A 19,546-nucleotide genomic window follows, 5' to 3' on the forward strand; every position below is an offset into this window, starting at 1 on the left:
AAGATAACCTGAACGTCTCCTCATCCCGCCACCTCCTAAGTGCTGGGGTTGTAGATCTATACCAGGGTACCTAATTTGGAGCTTTTGCGTAGGGTGCAGAAGGTCTTAGAGTTGTTGGTTCCCAGTAAAGAGGAAGGGGAGGAGGAGAAGAAGAGGAAGGGGGAAGAGAGGAGGGAGGGAGAAGGAGAAGATGGGGAGGAGAGGAGGAGGAAGGAGGGAGGAGGGAGAAGAGGAGGAGGAACAATTACCTACTTAAAGTAAATGATTCAATGGATTTCAGTATATCCAAGGTTGTGTAGCCCTCAACACAACCAAGTTTAGGGAACCCAAAAGAGCAACCGTATATCCTTCAGCATTCTTTTCCACCGCCCCCCACCAGCTCTAGGCAAACTCTGATCTACTTTGTGTGTTTATGGATTTATCTACTCTGGGTGGGTGTCCCATGCAAATGCGATCATTCACCCGGTAGGTACCTTTACTGACCGGTCTCCTTCACGACCCACTACCGGTGATATTTTTCGAGGTTCATCCATAGTGAGCCATTTGCCACTACTTCACTCTTTTCTCTGAATGGTAGTTTTTGAAGGTTTTCGATTTTTATATCCTTTATGTACAAAGACAAACATGACCATGTCGCTGGGTAGACAGCCTTGGATAATCCATTCAGGGTCGCTTAGTCAAAGTTACTGAAGCCTAAGTCTTTCGAGTAGTGATTGAAACAGTAACAGCACATTTCAGCCCGTATTTCCAGATCAGGTAGGACCATGATGGTTAGAGCCAACTCGGCAAGAGCCACGACCCTGGCTGGACCCGCGGGTGACTACAGTAGAGTTCCTGGTGACCCACCTTGCTTGTAGGCAGCCGCCGACAAGAAAACAATGGTACTCTACTGCATGTGTGTATCAGCGATTCTGCCCAGCAATTCATGGAGGAGCATTTGAATTGTTGCTACTTTCTGGCTGTTTTGACTCATGCCACTGTGAGCATTCATGTGTGAATGTTTGTAGGCACTGTGCCTGTACTGGCTGCTCTTAGGCAAATACCTGGGAGTGGACTGCAGGACGTGTGGCTGCAAAGCCCAGGTTCACTATGGCTTTGTTCTACTGCATACCGGAATGGATAAATCCATCACAAGTTTAGCTGACGTATTACTCTAGAGGCTATTTTCTTTTAATTTTTATCTTATTGGTGTTTTGCTTTTACGTATATCTGTGTGAGGGTGTTGGAGCCTAGAGTTACAGATGGTGGGTCCTCTGGACGAGCAGCCAGTACTCTTAACCACTCTCCATCTCTCCAGCTCCTAGAGGTTATTTTTTTTAAGATGTATTTTATTTATGAGTATTTTGCCTGCATGAGTGTATGCGCACTAAGTGTGTGCAGACCCCACAGAGGCCAGAGATTTGTGGAGAAATGGCTCAAAGGTTAAGAGCACTGACTACAGTCAGACAGTGGTGGTGCACACCTTTAATCCCAGAGGCAGGTGGATCTCTGTGAGTTCAAGGCCAGCCTGGTCTACAGAACAAGTTCCAGGACAATCAGGGCTGTTACACAGAAAAACAGCTGCCTTAAAAACACCCCCCCCCACCCCGCAAAAAAAATCACTGCTTACTTGGTGGCTCACAACCATCTGTAACTCCGGTTCCTAGGGATCTGACACCCTCTTCTGGCCTCCATTGGCACCAGGCATGCAAATGGTGCACAAATACATGCAGGTAAAACATCTGTACATATAAAACTAAATTGAGAGAGAACATGTGTGTTGATGTAGACCAGAAGACGCTGCTGTATTCCCATGGTCTGATACAGGCGGTGTGGACTGCCTAATGCGGTACTGGGAACTGAATTCTGGTCCTCTGCAAGCACAGCACGTGCTCCTAACTGCAGAGCCATCTCTCCAGTTCTGTCTCCAGTCCAGAGCCTTGGCTAGCACGGTCAGCACCTGCTTGACCCAGGAGCCTGGTCAACTTTGAGTACACCTATTCGTGACAGATGGCCTCAAGACCTGATGCTGATACTCCCAGAGGAGAAACTGTTGCCAATAACAGACAGACTCCTACTGAAAATCTCTCCGGTGTAGTTACTCCTTTCCCAAGAGACCCAGCCAGAGCATCAGATCCTCTGTATCATTTTTTGCCCTGCAACCTTTCTAATCAAGGCAGGAATTTTCAAGATGTCCAAACTCTCACTATTTCCTTCCACTCTGCCACTTTCTCCAGCAAAAAAGGCTGGGTCCACAGGCCACTTGGCAAGGACCAATGTCAGTAATAAACACAGGAGCATCCCTGGGAAATCAGAGCACGTACAACAGGCTGGCGGTTTTCTTGGGTGAAAAGGCCAACAAACAGAGGTTGTTGCCTAGGTTTTGTTTTGATTTTATCATGGGGTGTGGCTAGCACACGTTCAGAAAGAGCCACAGGGACTTTACAACTCCTGAACGTCTTTATTGGGCTGAAGTCCAGGTCTCTTTATAATTCTTGTAATAAATCTTCGAATTTACCCACATTTCAGCTCCTCTGAGGCTTTTCCCCGAAGATTGTTCTCCTCTCTGGCTATCCCAGGGGAGTGAGCTGTAGAGTAGGGACGCCGTCTCTGTGTTCTAGAGGGCAGGACTGTGGGGCAAACAGGCTAAGACCTTTACTCAGGTTCAGAGTAGATGGGCTTGGGTTGAAAATAAACCCTGAGCCCATCAATCATCTCCCTCTTCACGGTGGGAGAGATCAGGAGTTAATCTCTTTTGTGTCTGGGTTTACAGGGGAAGGGCCGTGCTATTTAGGGAACAGGTGCCTACCACCCCCACCCCCAGTAATCCCAGCCATTTAAATCTGTCATTCCAGCCCAAAGGCTACAAAGCAAAGGCCAGGCTTATCTTGAAGGTACAAGACGACACTACTATGCTTTCTTTATCCTTGGTAAACAGCTAGGCCAGTCCAGAGAGGCAGAAGAGCCTCTTCAGCAAAGATGACGTTCTGCGGGTGCCAAAGTAACTGAGATTTAGTTGACGGTGTCCACCCCAGAAGCCACCAGGGTAGGGTCAGTGCCCTGGAGAGATTGCAATAACATTGGTTGTTGCATAGCTCCAGAACTAACTAGGAATGACGAAAATTCTTGTGGAATGTTTTAAGAACATAATGGCAGGAGAAATGACAGTTGACAGTGGGGACTCTGATATAAGTCACACTGGTATCATCTGGTGGTCATGAATTCATTGTTTTTAATTTTTTGTTATTGTTTTTTGTTTGTTTGGTATTTTGGCTTTTCAAGACAGGGCTTATCTGTAGCTTTGGAGCCTGCCCTGGAACTAGCTCTTGTAGCCCAGGCTGGCCTCAAACTCACAGAGATCCATCTGCCTCTGCCTCCTGAGTGCTAGGATTAAAGGCGTGTGCCACCACTGCCCAGCTATGAATTCATTGTAAAAAGAGACCATGTATTAACACCAGAATGAGATTTGAAGATCCATTCATTTTTTATTGTCTGTGTGTAGGGCTTTTACTGTTTGTGTTTATATGCACCATGTGAGTTCCTGGTGCCCAGGGAGGCCAGAGAGGGCTCTAGAGCCCCTGGGTTTGGAGTTACCAATAGTCATGAATGACATGCAGGTGCTTGGATCCAAACTCAAGTCTTCTACAAGAGTACAAGAGTACTGCTGACTCGGTAGTGGTGGCACACATCTTTGATCCCAGCTCTTGGAAGGCAGAGACAGGCAGATCTCTGAGTTTGAGGCCAGCCTGGTCTACAGAGTGAGTTCCAGGACAGTCAGAGCTACACAGAGAAACCCTGTCTCAAAAAAAAAAAAACCAAATAAACAAACAAAGTACTAAGTGCTTTTAAGCCCGGAGCCATCTCTCCAGCCTCAGTGCAGTTAGTTTTTGATAGATCCTTTTATATATATATCAAAATATATATATCAAAATATATATTATCAAAAGTAAACCTGAGCAAGGTGTGGTGGCACACACCCTAGTCCCAGAGGTAGGGAGGCAGAGGGATGTGGATCTCTGTGAGTTCGGGTCCTGCTTGGTGTACATAGTGAGTTCCAGACCATCCAGGGCTAAAGAGTAAAAAAAAAAATTAAGCAAAGAAAAGAGCGAATTAGTTCGAATAAGGGAAGGAAAGTCACTGAACAAAACATTTACAGCCAACTGTTTTGGTTGATGTTGTTTTGCTTTCTATTCAGCATTACAACCTTGGTTGCTGGGCACAACTCTTAATTCCTGAATTAAGATGATGCATGTATGTGGGCTGCTGATGCGGCTCAGTGGGTAGGATGCTAGCAGACAGACAGCCCTCCGTCTGAGCACCAGCACTGCATACATGACGCTTGGAAATGCAGGCCTGTAATCCCAGCTCTCAGGGAGGTAGCGGAAACCCAGTGTTCAAGGTGGTCCCAGGTGCTGGGATTAAAGGCCTGAGCCCTACTGCCCAGTTAAAATCCTACAGGTTTTTAACATCAAGTGCTTTGGCCAGCCATCTTGCTAGACTATATGTGGTTAACATTTTTCCCACTTTCATGTGTGTGCTGGGCATGTGTGTGTGCAAATTTTGTACATGTGTGGATGTGGTGCACGTGGAGGCCAAATGCTGATGTCAAGAATCGTCACCATTTATTGACCTTCTGCCTTATTCATGAGGGAGGCAAAGTCTTTCCATCAACCAGGATCCAGCCCACCAGTGGGGAAATGCCGCTAGCCAGCTCACTCTGGGGACTCCCAGGCTCCCCCTCAGTGAGGCAGGATTATAGGCAGGCCCACCTGGCATTCACGCGGGTTCAAGGGATCTGAATTCTGGTCATTCTTCTGTAGCAAGCAGTTAACTGCTCAGCCATTTTCCCAGTCCCAAACGTTTGAGGTTAATTTTAGAACATTATACAGGGCTGGAGAGATGGCTCAGCAGTTAAGAGCACTGACTGCTCTTTCAGAGGACGTGGGTTGGGTAGCTAGCACCCACACTGTGGCTCACAAATGTCTGTAACTTGAGTCTCCAGGGAAACAGATGACCTCTTCTGGCCTCTGTGGGCACTGCACACACATACTGAACAAACATACATGCAGGCAAAATACCCATGCACATCAAGTTTAAAATAATACTAATTTAAAAAAAAATCATGACTACAAGCTTGGGAAAGGAAGACAGAAGACTCTCTCTGGTATTTTATTCTCGTGCCAACTGAATTACCATGATTGGTTTTTGTTTCGTTTTGTTTTGTTGTGAAGCCCGGGCCTGCCTAAAACTTACTGTGGAGACCAAGCTGGCTTCTGGAACTCACGAAAATCTGCCTGCCTCTGCCTCTCTAGTGCTGGGATTAAAGGACTGCCTACCACTCCTGGCTTGGCTTTACTAAAACTGTTTAAACTCAAGCATGAGTCTCCTTATGCTCCACCCTGGACAGAGCCTGCTGACCCGGAACCCTGATCGCTGTAGCATCCGGGGTCTGTTCTAAGACAGCTTCTCTCCCAAGGTTGCTGGGCGAGGATGTGCGCGCGCACGCGCATGCGGAGAGAGGTTTATCTGAGAGACAGACCAGGGGGTGGCTCAGCCCTCGCCTGCTATGTGCCCGTTCCAATGCCCTAGAATAGCAAAGTTTATCAAGGATATTCTTATAAAGTGTCCCCCTGACAGTGTGAATAAGCTACGTGAGGGAAGACAGGTTTATTTAAAGATGAGTTCTAGATTCCTGCCTGGCTTGTCACTATAAAAAGTTGGCATAATTGATGACCGTTGATAAAATGCCTTTTCTATCTTGGGGTAGCCGGGGCTTTGTGCGGCATATGACGGACGATCAGCTGTTACTCCACCTGGCTTTCCCCAGCCTCCTCTCAAATTGCAGGCTGCCTGGTTAGTTTTTTATTGTAGTTTTGTCCTTTCTTCTTGTGTCCATAGAAACAAACAGTAAGGCAGGAAGGGGGCTTGCCCTAGGTGTCCCTATGAGTCCCAGAATTTTGCTTGGAGCCCAAGAGTTTTCTTTGCCCTTAAACCAGACACAGGACTTTCAGGTCTCTTGGTGATGTCGTCTAACTAAGTCCATACAGTCCTCTGGCCATTGACTATGGCTTACAATGTGTTCCCGAGAGGGTCCTGGTTCAGGATGTAGTTATGGGGGGATTAGGGGCTCCGTGCTTACATAAACTGTGGCATCCAACATAAAAAGCATATGCCCCAGGTTTGTCATCAAGCAAAGGGCATACATGAAATAATGTTTTATAATTTTAATGCTTTTTTTTTTTTGCTGTTCTTTTAAGACAGGACTTCACTGTGTAGCTCTGGCTGTCCTGAAACTCATTATGTTAGACCAGGCTGGCCTCTAACTCACAGAGATTGAATGCCTCTGCCTTCCAAGTGCTGGGGTTAGTCATGCACCACTATAGACAGCTTTAAAAGTCTTTTTTTTTAAGTTTTGTTTTTCTTTTGAGATTTTACTTATTTATTTTATATATATGAGTTTTCTGTCTGCATGTATGCCTATAAAGAGGACATCAGATCCCACTCTAAATGGTTGTGAACCACTGTGTGGTTGCTGGGCTTCGAACTCAGTACCTCTGGATGAGCAGCCTTTTTTTGAGGGGGGGCAGTGTTCAGGACAGGGTTTCCTCAATTTTGGATTCACCTGCCTCTGCCTCCTGAGAGCTGGAATTAATGGTGTGTGCCACCACTGCCCAGATAAATATTTTATTTTTATTTTGTATGTATGAATGTTTTGCCTACATATATGCATGTATATGCATGTAAACCACATGTCTGGCTGGTACCCAAGGAGGCCAGGAGGGCATCAGAGCCACTAGAACAGATCCACTAGAGCTGCAGATAGTTGTTAGAGCCACGTAGGTTGGGAATCAAATCCAGGTCCTCTGCATGAGCAAATGTCCTAACCACGAGATAATATCTCCAGTGCTCCCCCCACCCCATTTTATTTTTTTTTAGATAGGGTTTTACTATATTGCCCTGGCTAGACTGGAACTCATTGTTTAGACCAAGCTGGTCTTGCACCCCCAGAGACCTGCCTGCCTCCCTAGTGATGGGATTAAAGATGTGCCCCACCATGCCAGAGTATTTTATGGTGTTTGAAATCTGGTTGATAATACATACACCTAAATTTGTGAGAAATTTTCCAATATAATCAATATTTATGTGTTCTCATAGTCATTGAGATATTAATTGATCATAGAAGTATGAGCTGTGGCTGGTCAGACAAATTTTAGTCTGAATTTTAGATGTGGCATGTTCTGTGAGGAATCTTCCTAAGCCTCGGGTTCCTTAGAGGACTTTAGGTATTGATGGAATCTTCTGACAGGATTGTTCGATAAGACCGTGGTCACATGGTCAGTGGTCAGCAAAGGACAGGTGTGGTTGCAGTGAAGAAGGAGCCGGAATTTGACCTGGTAGAAGAAGAGCTAAATTCAACTTCAGAGAGAATTCTACAAATATTAAAAGATGTATTAAAACTTTTTCAGTGCCTGCTGAGGTGGCTCAGTGAGGAAAGGCGCTACCATCAGGCCTGATGACCTGAGTTCAATTCCCAGGATCCGCAGGGTAGAAAAAGAGAAGGAAGCTGGGAGGTGGTGGCACATGCTTTTGATTCCAGCACTTGGGAGGCAGAGGCAGGCGGATCTCTGTGAGTTCGAGGCCAGCCTGGTCTACAGAGTGAGTACCAGGACAGTCAGGAATGTTACACAGAGAAACCCTGTCTCAAAATAAATAAATAAATAAATAAATAAATAAATAAATAAATAACAATAGAAAGAAGAGGAAGAAGAGGAGAAAACAGACTCCTACAGGTTATATATTCTGATACAGGTTATAGTCGGAACTGTCACACACTCACATGCAGGAAGACACACAGACACTGATGAATAAATGGAATTTTGTTTGTTTGTTTGTTTGTTTTTTCGAGACAGGGTTTCTCTGTGGTTTTGGAGCCTGTCCTGGAACTAGCTCTTGTAGACCAGGCTGGTCTTGAACTCGGATTTTTTTTTTTTTCGAGACAAGGTTTCTCTGTGGTTTTGGAGCCTGTCCTGGAACTAGCTCTGTAGACCAGGCTGGTCTCGAACTCACAGAGATCCTCCTGCCTCTGCCTCCCGAGTGCTGGGATTACAGGCGTGCGCCACCACCGCCTGGCTGGATTTTTTTTTTTAATGAGGCAGAGTTTCTCTGCCCTGGCAGTTCTGAAACTCACTCTTGTAGACCAGGCCAGCCCTGGAATTTTACATGCATCGTTTATTTTGGAATAATTAATACATATAACTAAATATTTTAAAACTATAAAGAGAGCCGGGCGGTGGTGGCACACGCCTTTAATCCCAGTACTTGGGAGGCAGAGGCAGACGGATCTCTGTGAGTTCGAGGCCAGCCTTGTCTACAAGAGCTAGTTCCAGGACAGGAACCAAAAACTACGGAGAAACCCTGTCTCGAAAAATCCAAAAAAAAAAAAACTATAAAGAGTTAAAGAGTATAAGATTAACCAGGCAGTGGTGGCGCGCGCATGCCTTTATTCCAGCACTCGGGAGGCAGAAGCACCAATCTACTTCAGAGAAGATAATGAGCATCAAGGAAATGCCACATGGAGTTTACTTTCTTTGTGGCAAAAGTAAACAACTGGGCAAGAAAATGCCCTTGCCTCAACTACTGACAGTACGCTGTCCTAAGTGGAGAAGCAGGATACAGAAGAAAGTAACTGCCAAACATTATCAAGACAAGGAGGGATAGCCCTTCAGAATATCCAGCTTCACAGAAAAGCCTGTCAGATAATCTAGGCCTGTAGGCCAAAGATGGATGCCCCAACATTGCAGAGAAACTTTGGGTGACTGTCCAGGCAGCCAGCTGCTTCTGTCATTTCTCACAGTTTTTGGAAGTTGCTTGCTTGCACTTCCTGCTTACTCAGCTAATATTAATTCCTTCTTGGGTCTCTAAGGAAGTTGAAGACTGGATAGTTTTAGTTTTCCTTGGTGGCCAGATGCAAAAAGCAAGTTATGTAGAAAGTAAATTAGTCCAAGACTTTGAACTCACCAAGATGGGATAGATATGGAGTATTTTTCTCTGAATTTGTCAAATGCAAATGGACTAGACATTGTTGATATAATTATTGCCTATATGTGTGTGTACATATATATAGTTATTGTATTTATTATATATAGTTTTTCTTATATTAATTATAGCTTATTTTAAAATTTTAGACAAAAAATATCTTAAATTCCATATTCTGTAGATTTCTGAAGTATTTGAAAATGACCTATCTAAAATATATCTTTGTTTGACATTGAAAACATACCTTGTTGTTCCTTTTGCAAACTACAGCTCCCAACATTCCCCTGGACTATGGATACCAGAGCCCGCAAGCACAGGACACCTCTCGCAGATGCCCTTAAAAGGCGGGGGTCGCCACAAGCCCCCTCTCTCTCCTCTCTTCTTCCCGCCTCCCCTTTCGTCTTTGCACACCTGTACTTTACCTGTCGTTACCCCTCCCCCATTAAAGTGCACCCACGTGGGACCGCCATGTGTCTGTGTCTCCTTTCCCCGCGTGACGTCTTTACTCTTTAACCCCGCAGACAAGAAAGCCAGAAATAAGAACAACATACCTAATGTGACTACAAGTTTGATTATAATAGGTGATTAACTACTCACCTGCATTTCCTTATTATTGTAAGCAGTAATAATAACTTTCAAGGACTAGAAATTTGTATTACATTATTAAATGAGCTGTGTGGGTACAATACCTTGAACACGAGTAGAAATGCATGTACATTATGTTCTAACAAAGAACAAAGTTCATCTCAAATTTGTATCAATATATAATTTTTTTTTTTTTGCTTTTTCGAGACAGGGTTTCTCTGTGGCTTTGGAGCCTGTCCTGGAATTAGCTTTGTAGACCAGGCTGGACTCGAACTCACAGAGATCCGCCTGCCTCTGCCTCCCGAGTGCTGGGATTAAAGGCGTGCGCCACCATCGCCCGGCATAAATTTTTTATACAATATACAAAAACCCAATCCAATGTAAAACATTTAAAACTAGCCATTACTTTTTAAAAGTAGATTCAAGCTGGGTGGTGGTGACGCACACCTTTAATCTCAGCTCTCGGGAGGCAGAGGCAGGTGGATCTCTGTGAGTTCAAGGCTAGCCTAGTTTACTTGAGTAAGTTCCAGGACAGCTCCAAAGCTACAGAGAAACCCTGTCACACACACACACACACACACACACACACAAATAAATTAAATAAAAATAAAAGGTTCAATAATCTACCTTTTTAGCTTATCAATATTGCTCTCTCCCATGCGTGTCCCCTGCCTCCTAATCTCTCTCTCCTGGGGCCACTAACACAAACTTCTTACATATTCTTCCAGAAATTCTCATTAACATTTAAAAAAAAATCATTCTATTTCAAAAGTTGGAAACTCCCAAACTGTCCACCGTAGTGTGAGGCAATTTTACAATGCTCTTAACAAAAACCAGGGGTCAACTTCACAAGGCCATGGATGGAAAGATTACCTACAAATCAAATTATCATCCAACACATTTTAATAACTAAATAGTTAAATACAACACTGGATCAAAAATAATCACAGGTTGTAAAAGGGCTAAACCCATTAGTCCAACAACTTAGTGGGCCATCCCAACTACACTTGGACGTTTCACGGGGCTGCCACACCGCACCTACACACACTTTATCATGGGCTTTAAACAAACTGTAGAGTTTTGTGGTCTTCCAGTCGCAAATGTTTAATTTCCCATTTCCATCTCCTGAAATCACACAGCTCATGTCTGCCTGACAAGCGTAGCCTGATACCAGATGACCTTACAACTTTTCTCCTTATTTCATCTGAATCTGTTCCGCACTCCAGAATTAAGATTTGGCTATCCATTGACTGGCATGCTAGCCATTTCCATTTGGAGACAAATCACTGCAGGCACTGAATGCACACTTGGGTCTGCTGTGTACTTAAAACCCACAGGGATATCCCATCCCCAAACTCTTAGGCTCTTATCATCAGATGTACTCACAAATCTTCAATTTTCATCAACAAAAACAACAGTGTTGACAGCTCCCAAATGCCGATCGTATTCCTGAACAATCTCTCCACTGCACAATCTTTCCGCCAGACGTCCCAGCCACAAAGAGATTTTGCTTGTCTTCATCGGGATTGAACCCGACACAATAGGGTGCTTTTTGGTTTGTAAACCTTGGCTTACCCTGTCCGTTTCTGTGTCCCAGAGCTTCAGGTACCTGTCACAGGCCGCATTGAGGACCTGTGTCCCTGCAGTGTTGACACAGATTCCCTCACAGCTTTACTGTGACCAATCAATGTGTTCAGACAGCGCGGGTCTCCATAAACTTCCCATAGCTTAACTTTACAGTCCATGGAACAAGACAGCAGAAAGAGGAAACAGCCTGACCACACTGACACCCTTTGTGTGTCCAGACCACACAGGAATTTGGTTTTGGGGAAGACAACATTTTCAGGTGGCCCAGACAACTGTAGATTAACACCGCCTTGAGCACCATACATTTCTTCAACGTATAAGATCGTCTTCTCCTCCACAGGTCTCTCCTCTTCCCATTTGCCTTTTTGCTGCCTCTTTGCTGTGATTTCATCCAACTCCTTTTGTTCTTCTTCTGAACGTTTGGCTACATCTTTTTCATCCACAAATTTTGCCCATGGTCCCAAGAAACCATCAATATTAGAAGCATCATTTTGTTTGAATTTTTTCCTCTTTTCTGTTTTCTTCTGACCAGTTTCAAATACAAATGTCCATCTTTGCTGTTCAAACATGAAGTCGTTGACATGAGCTGCTCTAGATGTCCAGAAATCTCATTTCTGGAGCAGTCATAGGAGCAATCTCAAAGGTAGGATTATATTGAATTCTTTGACAACAGGGTCAAGGTGAACTCCAATCTCCAAATCTTTCTCAACTGCCACCTCCAGTGCCCAGTCACTGCCACTGTCTGAGAGGGCTTGGCTGAAGGCGATTTGGTCAAGTGCATGAGAGAGCCGGAGGCTGGCAGCGGACACAGACTGCCCTCACTGTCGGAGTCCGATTCAGACCCTGAACCCAAACCATACGAAGCAGCTAGAGCTGCAATCGCAGCAGACATGACTGCAACAGATGCCCTCTGCTGTGGTCAGGCCAGGGTGGAAGAAGCAGCGAGTCCCAGCACCTCATTGGGTGCCAGATGTAGCGCAAATTCTAACTGGTCTTAAGCTCAGAGAAGCAGGGCTGCCAGCCACTAGTTCTTACTTCTACAGAATACTCAGATCCAATGGCCGAGAGCTCCTAACTCTGCAATCAGAATGAATGGGCTTGAGATCCTGTCTCCACCCACTTTATATTCCTGTCTCCACCTCCCTAGTGCTGGGATTAAAGGTGTGTGCCACCACTGCCTGGCTTCTATGGTTAACTAATGGCTAGCTCTGCCCTCTAATCTTCAGGCAAGCTTTATTTACTAGAGCATAAATAAAATATCACATCTTTTAGTATATCAGACTGCATCAATCCGTCAACAGAGTTCATCAAATGAACCCCATAAATCTGACAATGTGTTTCATGAAATCTCTGTGATTATTGAAAAACAGATGACTTCCACTTGGGGACAGGTTCACAGTATACCACATTAAATGACTGAGTTAAAAAGTCAGCTGGGGCCGGGCGATGGTTGCGCACGCCTTTAATCCCAGCACTCGGGAGGCAGAGGCAGGCGGATCTCTGTGAGTTCGAGACCAGCCTGGCCTACAGAGCTAGTTCCAGGACAGGCTCCAAAGCCACAGAGAAACCCTGTCTCGAAAAACCAAAAAAAAAAAAAAAAAAAGTCAGCTGGGCAGTGGAAGCACACACCTTTAATCGAGGCAGAGGAAAGTGGATCTCTGAGTTCAAGGCCAGCCTGGTCTACAGAGTGAGTTCCAGGACAGCCAGGGCTGCACAGAGAAACCCTGTCTCGAAAAACAAAATAAAACAAAAAATCAACTTTCATAGGAAATTCCTCTTGAAGAGCACTGGATTGGAGTGTTGTCACGAGCTGGGCCTGGAGGTGCAGTCCTGTTATCTCAGTTGTTTGGGTAGCTGAAGCAGGAGGGTCTCAAGTTCAAGGTTGGCTTGGGTTGCACAGTGGATTCTAGGTTAGCCGGGGCAACCTAAGGAGATGTGACCTCAAAAGTCAAAAGTAAAAAGAGATTTGGAGTTATAACTCTGTGGGAGGGTACTTGTCCACCATACCCAAGGCAATGGGTTCTACCCCCAGTACCAGAAAAGCAAAGATACAAACAAAATGCCTTGCTAAGCCTGTGGCGGAGTGGTCTGATAATAAAAGCAGCTGTCTGTGCCCTCCTATCGGACCCTGAGTACAGGGAGTATTTTGACAGCATGTTTACTTCTCTATGGCCTGTGCCAGACGGGGTGAAATCTTTCTGGCTATAATAAGACACGTGGGCTCAGAAAAGCAATATGATTCAGAAGCAGGAACCACAACTCCCGGAGCAAAGATCCCCTCTTGGGGAGTCTGTTGGCTTCATCTTTCACGAAGGGTGTCAGGGAGGGGCTAAGCCAGGCTTGCAGATCTGAACTCTGGACGGTGGCTCGTGCCCGACATTCTCCGCTCGCCAAGCCCACATTGTCTGCATTCCCCTTGCTTTAGGTTCTCTTCTTGCCTCTTGGACACAGATACTTGAGGTCACATAGCTTCTCCTTCAGCTGCTGGGGTCTCAAGGAGAGGGTAGAGGGAACACTAACTTATATAAAAACCCAAGGGTCCCGTCCTATATTCTCCCTGGCTGTTGGGGTGTATTTCTGTGCGACAGAATGTGTTTCGCTGAGGGTTTTGTTTTGTTTGTGTGTGTGCGTGTTTGTGTGTGTTTGTGCGTGTGCACATGTGTGAGTACAAGCACCCGCAGCATACGTGGGAAGGTCAAAGGACAACTTGGGTGAGTTGGTTTTCTCTTTCTACCGCGGCAGGTATCGACCTCAGCCTGCCAATCAGATTTGCTGGAAAGTCCCATTGCTAAATGAACCATCTTGCTAGCTTCAAAATGAGATCTCATGTTAGATGGGTTTGGTGAACTTAACCCAGTTTCAGTCCTAAGGGCACCTGTTTATGGGACAAACAGGGCTATTTGCCGTCATGCTGTTAATAGGCCAACTGCTTGTGTGTTTATATAGGGAGCTAAGGGAAGTGACATGTCCCCAGTGTCCTGCCAAACAAACAGACCTAATCACCCCAACTGAAAGCGAGTCTGCAACCTCAGAAACACAGTCCAGCATTCAACAAGCATATTTTTAAAAAGGGAGAGAGGTAGAGAGCCGTGACACACGCATGCACACACAAAGATTGTGCACACACACATGCACACACTAATAATTAATGAAAACATTCCAACAAAAGGAAATCCCACTTGGAGCTTTCCTGAACACACTAAGCTAGAACATGTCTAGTTCCCAACAAGGAACACAACACTGACACTCTAGAATGTGTGTGTGCGCACGCGCATGTGTAGGTCAGAAGTTAATGTTAAATCCCTGTTTATTTTTTTTTTAAATATATTTATTTTTAGGCCAGGCGATGGTGGCGCACGCCTTTAATCCCAGCACTCAGGAGGCAGAGGTAGGCGTATCTCTGTGAGTTCGAGACCAGCCTGGTCTACAGAGCTAGTTCCAGGACAGGCTCCAAAGCCACAGAGAAACCCTGTCTCGAAAAACCAAAATAAATAAATAAATAAATAAATAAAATATATTTATTTTTATTGTATGTATGTTTATTTTCCGTTTGTGTACATCGGTTTTTTTTAATTAATTTTTTTATTAAAGAATTATACCTCCTCCCCTCCTCCCACTTCCCTCCTCATCTCCCCCCCCCCCCCCAGTCCAAAGAGCAGTCAGGATTCCCTGCCCTGTGGGAAGTCCAAGGTCCTCCCCCTCTGTCCAGGTCTAGGAAGGTGAGCATCCAAACAGACTAGGCTCCCACAAAGCCAGTACGTGCAGCAGGATCAAAACTCAGTGCCATTGTCCTTGACTTCTCGGTCAACCCTCATCGTCTGCCATGTTCAGAGAGTCCGGTTTGATCACATGCTCCATCCGTCCCAGTCCAGCTGGCCTTGGTGAGTTCCCATTAGATCAGCCCCACCATCTGAGTGGGTGGGCACACCCCTCGCGGTCCTGACTTCCTTGCTCATGTTCTCCCGCCTTCTGCTCCTCATTTGGTACATTGGTGTTTTGACATGCGTGTCGGGTCTCCTGCAACTGGAGTCACAGGTAGTTGTGAGCCGTCATGTGGGTGCCGGGAACTGAACCTGCGTCCTCTGGAAGAGCAGTCAGTCCTCTTAACCACGAGCCGTCTCTCCAGTCCTAATTGCCCTTTTTCTTTTTTTTTTCTTTTCTTTTTTTTTTGGGGGGGGGGGTTTCAAGACAGGCTTTCTCTGTTTAACAGCCCTAGCTGTTCTGGAATTAGTTCATATAGACCAGGCTGGCCTCAAACTCACAGAATCCTCCTACCTCTGCCTCCCGAGTGCTGGTATTAAAGGTGTGTGCCACCACCACCCGGCATAAATGCCCTTTTTCAATTGTTCTTTACCTTCTTTTTTGAGACAGGGTCTCTCACTGAACCCGAAGTCGACAATTTGGCTAGACTAGTTAAGCAGCCAACCCTGAGCGCTTCCTCTCTCTGCCTCTCCAGATGTGAGAAGACAGATGTGCAGTTCAGTGCCTGGATTTTTATATGTGATCCGAATGTAGGTTCTCTTGTTTGGGTGGCAGGCTCTTTTACTAACTGAGTCATCTCCCCAAACCCACTTTCCCCCTTTAACACCAAAGACAATCCCATCCAGTTCTTTCTTCTTCCGCTGACGGTCATGTCTAACTTCTGTCTCTGATCCTTGAGGTCCAGACGGATGAACCTTTTATGTTTACAGTATCAGGGATGACTCCCTCACAGCCCACTCCTTCTTTCCTTCATTCCTTTCTCTCCTCAGAATCTTATGTATTTTAGATGAGTCTTCTACCACAGAGTTATACCTTATAGCATATATATTACACACACACACTCATAAACACACATTAGAGTCTCACTAGGGCTGGAGAGCTGACTCAGGGGCTAAGAGAACTTGTTGCTCTTGCAGAGGACCTGGGTTCAACTTTCAGCATCCACATAATGGTTCACAACCATCTGTAATTCCAGTTCCAGGGGATCCAATGCCTTCTTCGGACCTCTGCAGACACTAAGCAAGCAGGAGACACTCTACAGACATACATACAGGAAAAACACTCACACATAAAATAAAATGAATAAATCTATTAAATCTCATTTTATGTCCCAGGCCAACCTCAAAGACAACAATCCTCCTATTGCAGCATCCTGAGTGATGGGACTTCAGATGCATGGCACCAAGCCTGCCTCCTTATAGAATCAGCTACTATTTTTTTTTGTTTTGTTTTGCTTCTTTTGGCAGACTAGATGTGAAAGTTATTACTGAAAATGACTTGGTGGCATTGTAGGACGCAGCACAGTGGAAGCCCTCAGAAGCTCAGAACCGCCACTTGTCCAGGGGATCGCGATTAGGGACATATTTCACCCCATCGTTGTCAGGGATGAATTGCTTCTCAGCTCCCAAGTCCTCAGTTCATCTACACTTGATGAAACCCCACTTCTTTGAGATGTGGATCTTCTGACGGCCAAGGAACTTGAACTCTCAAACTTATGTTCCTTATTCCACAGGTTGGTACAGATGGACATGGTGACCTGGCCTAGTCACTGTGCCCTGGAGCTTCCCAGAGACATGCTGAACACCTGTCTAGAATCTACACTGGGGACAACATTGTGATCAGAGATAGGAATATCTACCAGAAAGCTGTCTCCAAAGTCCCTTAGGACAGCTCAGATAGGCAAGAGACTGCCAACGCTACCAACGGGGCTGCTGTGTGTAGCCATTGCACACCAGGTCCCCATGAAGACAAGAACCTGGTGTGAAGTAATATGGGGCGGCAGGGCTGCGTCCCCCACACCCGGCCGCCCACATGGCTAGCTTATGCCCCAAAATAATTACACAGACACTGTATTCTTTTAAGCACTGCTTGGCCCTTCTGCCCTAGCCCTTACTGGCTAATTCTGATATCCCGATCAACCCATCTCTAATAATCGGTGAGCACCGGTCTTACCGGGAAGATTCTAGCCTAGTCCATCCTGGGTCGAGCTTCATGGCGTGTGTCTGCCTGGGAGCTGGGAGTATGGGTCTCCCTGAGGCGTCTGCTCCCGAGAGCAGAGCGGTGGAGTCTCTGACCTCACTTCCTCTTCCTCCCAGCATTTTGATCTGTTTACTCCACTTACCTATGTCCTAACCAATAAAATGGGCCAGGGCAGTTCCTTTATTAGCCAATGACCTTCCTCCATCACTGGTGGACTCGTTGGCTGCGGGCATAGTCTGTACCTGTCACATCTCTTTCATCTTCCGTGTATGGAAGCTGCTTGTCCAGCGCATCTCTCTGTGTCTACATAAACACAGCTATATAAAGCAAACGCTCTTCCCCATCTGACACACACAAATATAAGGGTAAGTAATGCTGTCCCCTCTGGTTGCCAGGCAGTTCTGGTATTTATATTGATTTTAGCTCATGATGCTTACAGAGATTTAATTATCCTAAGAATCTAATGTTCATGTTAATTTGGGAGAGGATGGGGATTTGGTGTCTCAGGCAGAGCCAAACATTTGAGAGCTGGTTGATCTGTAGCTCCAGAAAAGCTGCCAGCAAAACTTGGGAGCAAACTGTTTCACCCTTGCAACTTGAGGCAGAGCGGAAAAGGGGTCCCCCCATTTCTGAAGGCTTTTTACACATCTGACATAATCAGCTAGGGGAAAATGGAAGGATTTTTTTTCTTTCTTTCTTTCTTGGTTTTTTGAGACAGGGTTTCTCTAGCTTTGGAGCCTGTCCTGGATCAAGACTGGACAGACAGGTGGCACATGCCTTTAATCCTAGCGCTTAGGAGGCAGAGACAGACAGATCTCTGTGAATTCAAGGTCAGCCTGGTCTATAAAGCGAGTTCTGGGGAGAGAAACCCTGTCTTGAAAAAGAAGTACAAACAAACACCCCCTCCATACATAAACTTTGCTGCCAGTTCCTTCTCTCCTCACTTGCGTATTAGCATATGAAGGGTTACAGGCAAGCGCAACAGGTCTTGACATTCTAGCTGTCAGTTCAAGCCTTTGGCTCTATTTTCTATGACACACAGCCAATAAACCATGTCTGTTACCACCAGAGCGATTGGTTTCCCTCACATCACGTAGCCTTCTCCCTCTGTGGTCAAGCTGCTCAAGCAGACATTGGTCCCTGGAAAAACCTGGTTCAGGTTGTTCATTTACCTCCAGATCCTGACTGATAATTTCCTCCAGGTCATGACCTTGTAATAACAATGATGTTATTTTTTTTTTTTTAAAGTGAGGCCCTTCCCTTTTCTGGAGGCAAAAGTCTGTTTATTCCAAGATAACCTTGCACTGGCTATTATAGCCAAGGATGGCCTTGAACTTCTGATCCTCCTGGCGCTACCTCTTGAGTACTGGGACTACAGACGTGTGCCACCATGGCTAGTCTCATGTGGTGCCCGGCATCTACACCAGGATTTCATTCTTGTTCAGCGAGCACCCTACCAACTGAGCTGTGGGAAGCGAACACAAACTTTTTTTTTTTGGGAGGGGGGGGGGACAGGTTTTTCTCCATGTAACCGCTCCAGCTGTCCTGGAACAAGCTCTGTAAATCAAGCTGTCTTTGAACTCACAGAAATCCACCTGCCACTGCCTCCTGAGTGCTGGGCTTAAAGGAATGTGCCACCACCACCACCTGACTTTGCTATCATTTTTAAAGGAGTTTATATTGGGTTCAAATGAAAAACACAATATGTATTGTTTCGTCTTGGTGTAAAACCTTCAGGCACTGAAGATCCTGGCCAGACAGAAGGGCCCTAGCCAGTCCTGGTGGTACAGGCCTGTGATCCCGAAGCTTGGCAGGTAGAAGCAGGAAGGTGGAGTTCAGAGTCAACTTCAACTGCATAATGAGTTCTAAATTATGCTGGACTACATGAGATCCTGTCAAACAGCAGTACCTTCACCCAGGGGGACTACGCATTTGAGGCCTGTGTGTGTGTGTGTGTGTGTGTGTGTGTGTGTATAGAGGGGGGGAGACTTTTCTCAAAAGAAGAAGAGGAGGAGGAGGAGAAAGAAAGAAAGAAAGAAAGAGAAGAAGAAAGAAATTAAGGAAAGAAAGAAAGAGAAAAAGAAAGAAAGAGGGGAAAAGGACATTCGATCTAAACCTTGCCACTGTGTCTTCCAGAACCTGTAACAATTGAAACTTCCAGAGAACCTAGGTCCTGCTCTGGGACCTAAAGCCAAAGGGACCAAAGCTACGTTTCACTCAAGAAGGAACGGGGAAAACGCAGCTATGGAGCTTACTAAACACGCGGGAAAACATTGGTTCTGTTCTTTTGGAACCACAAAGTATCGAAACTTGCGAACTAAGATTCCGAGGTGAGGAGGGTGAGAAGGGAGGGCTGTTCGCTCCGGTTTCTGTTTTGGTTCCAGGGAAGCAGGGTTTC

General features: G+C 45.6%; 1 non-coding gene and 2 pseudogenes across 1 annotated transcript; all 3 read right to left on the bottom strand.

Annotated features, from left to right (window-relative positions):
• Positions 1-673: 673 nt before the first annotated feature.
• Positions 674-927, bottom strand: LOC121436013 (annotated as a pseudogene).
• Positions 928-10,534: 9,607 nt separating this feature from the next.
• On the bottom strand, positions 10,535-11,756 carry LOC121436014 (annotated as a pseudogene).
• Positions 11,757-16,812: 5,056 nt separating this feature from the next.
• On the bottom strand, positions 16,813-16,948 carry LOC121436362. Its single transcript, XR_005972694.1, has one exon. It is a non-coding gene; the product is annotated as a small nucleolar RNA SNORA70 (small nucleolar RNA).
• Between the last annotated feature and the right edge of the window lie 2,598 nt (positions 16,949-19,546).

Source organism: Microtus oregoni, unplaced genomic scaffold (genome assembly GCF_018167655.1).
Source record: "Microtus oregoni isolate MIOR12 unplaced genomic scaffold, Mior012 000048F_ref0000485, whole genome shotgun sequence".
Classification (NCBI taxonomy): domain Eukaryota; kingdom Metazoa; phylum Chordata; class Mammalia; order Rodentia; family Cricetidae; genus Microtus; species Microtus oregoni.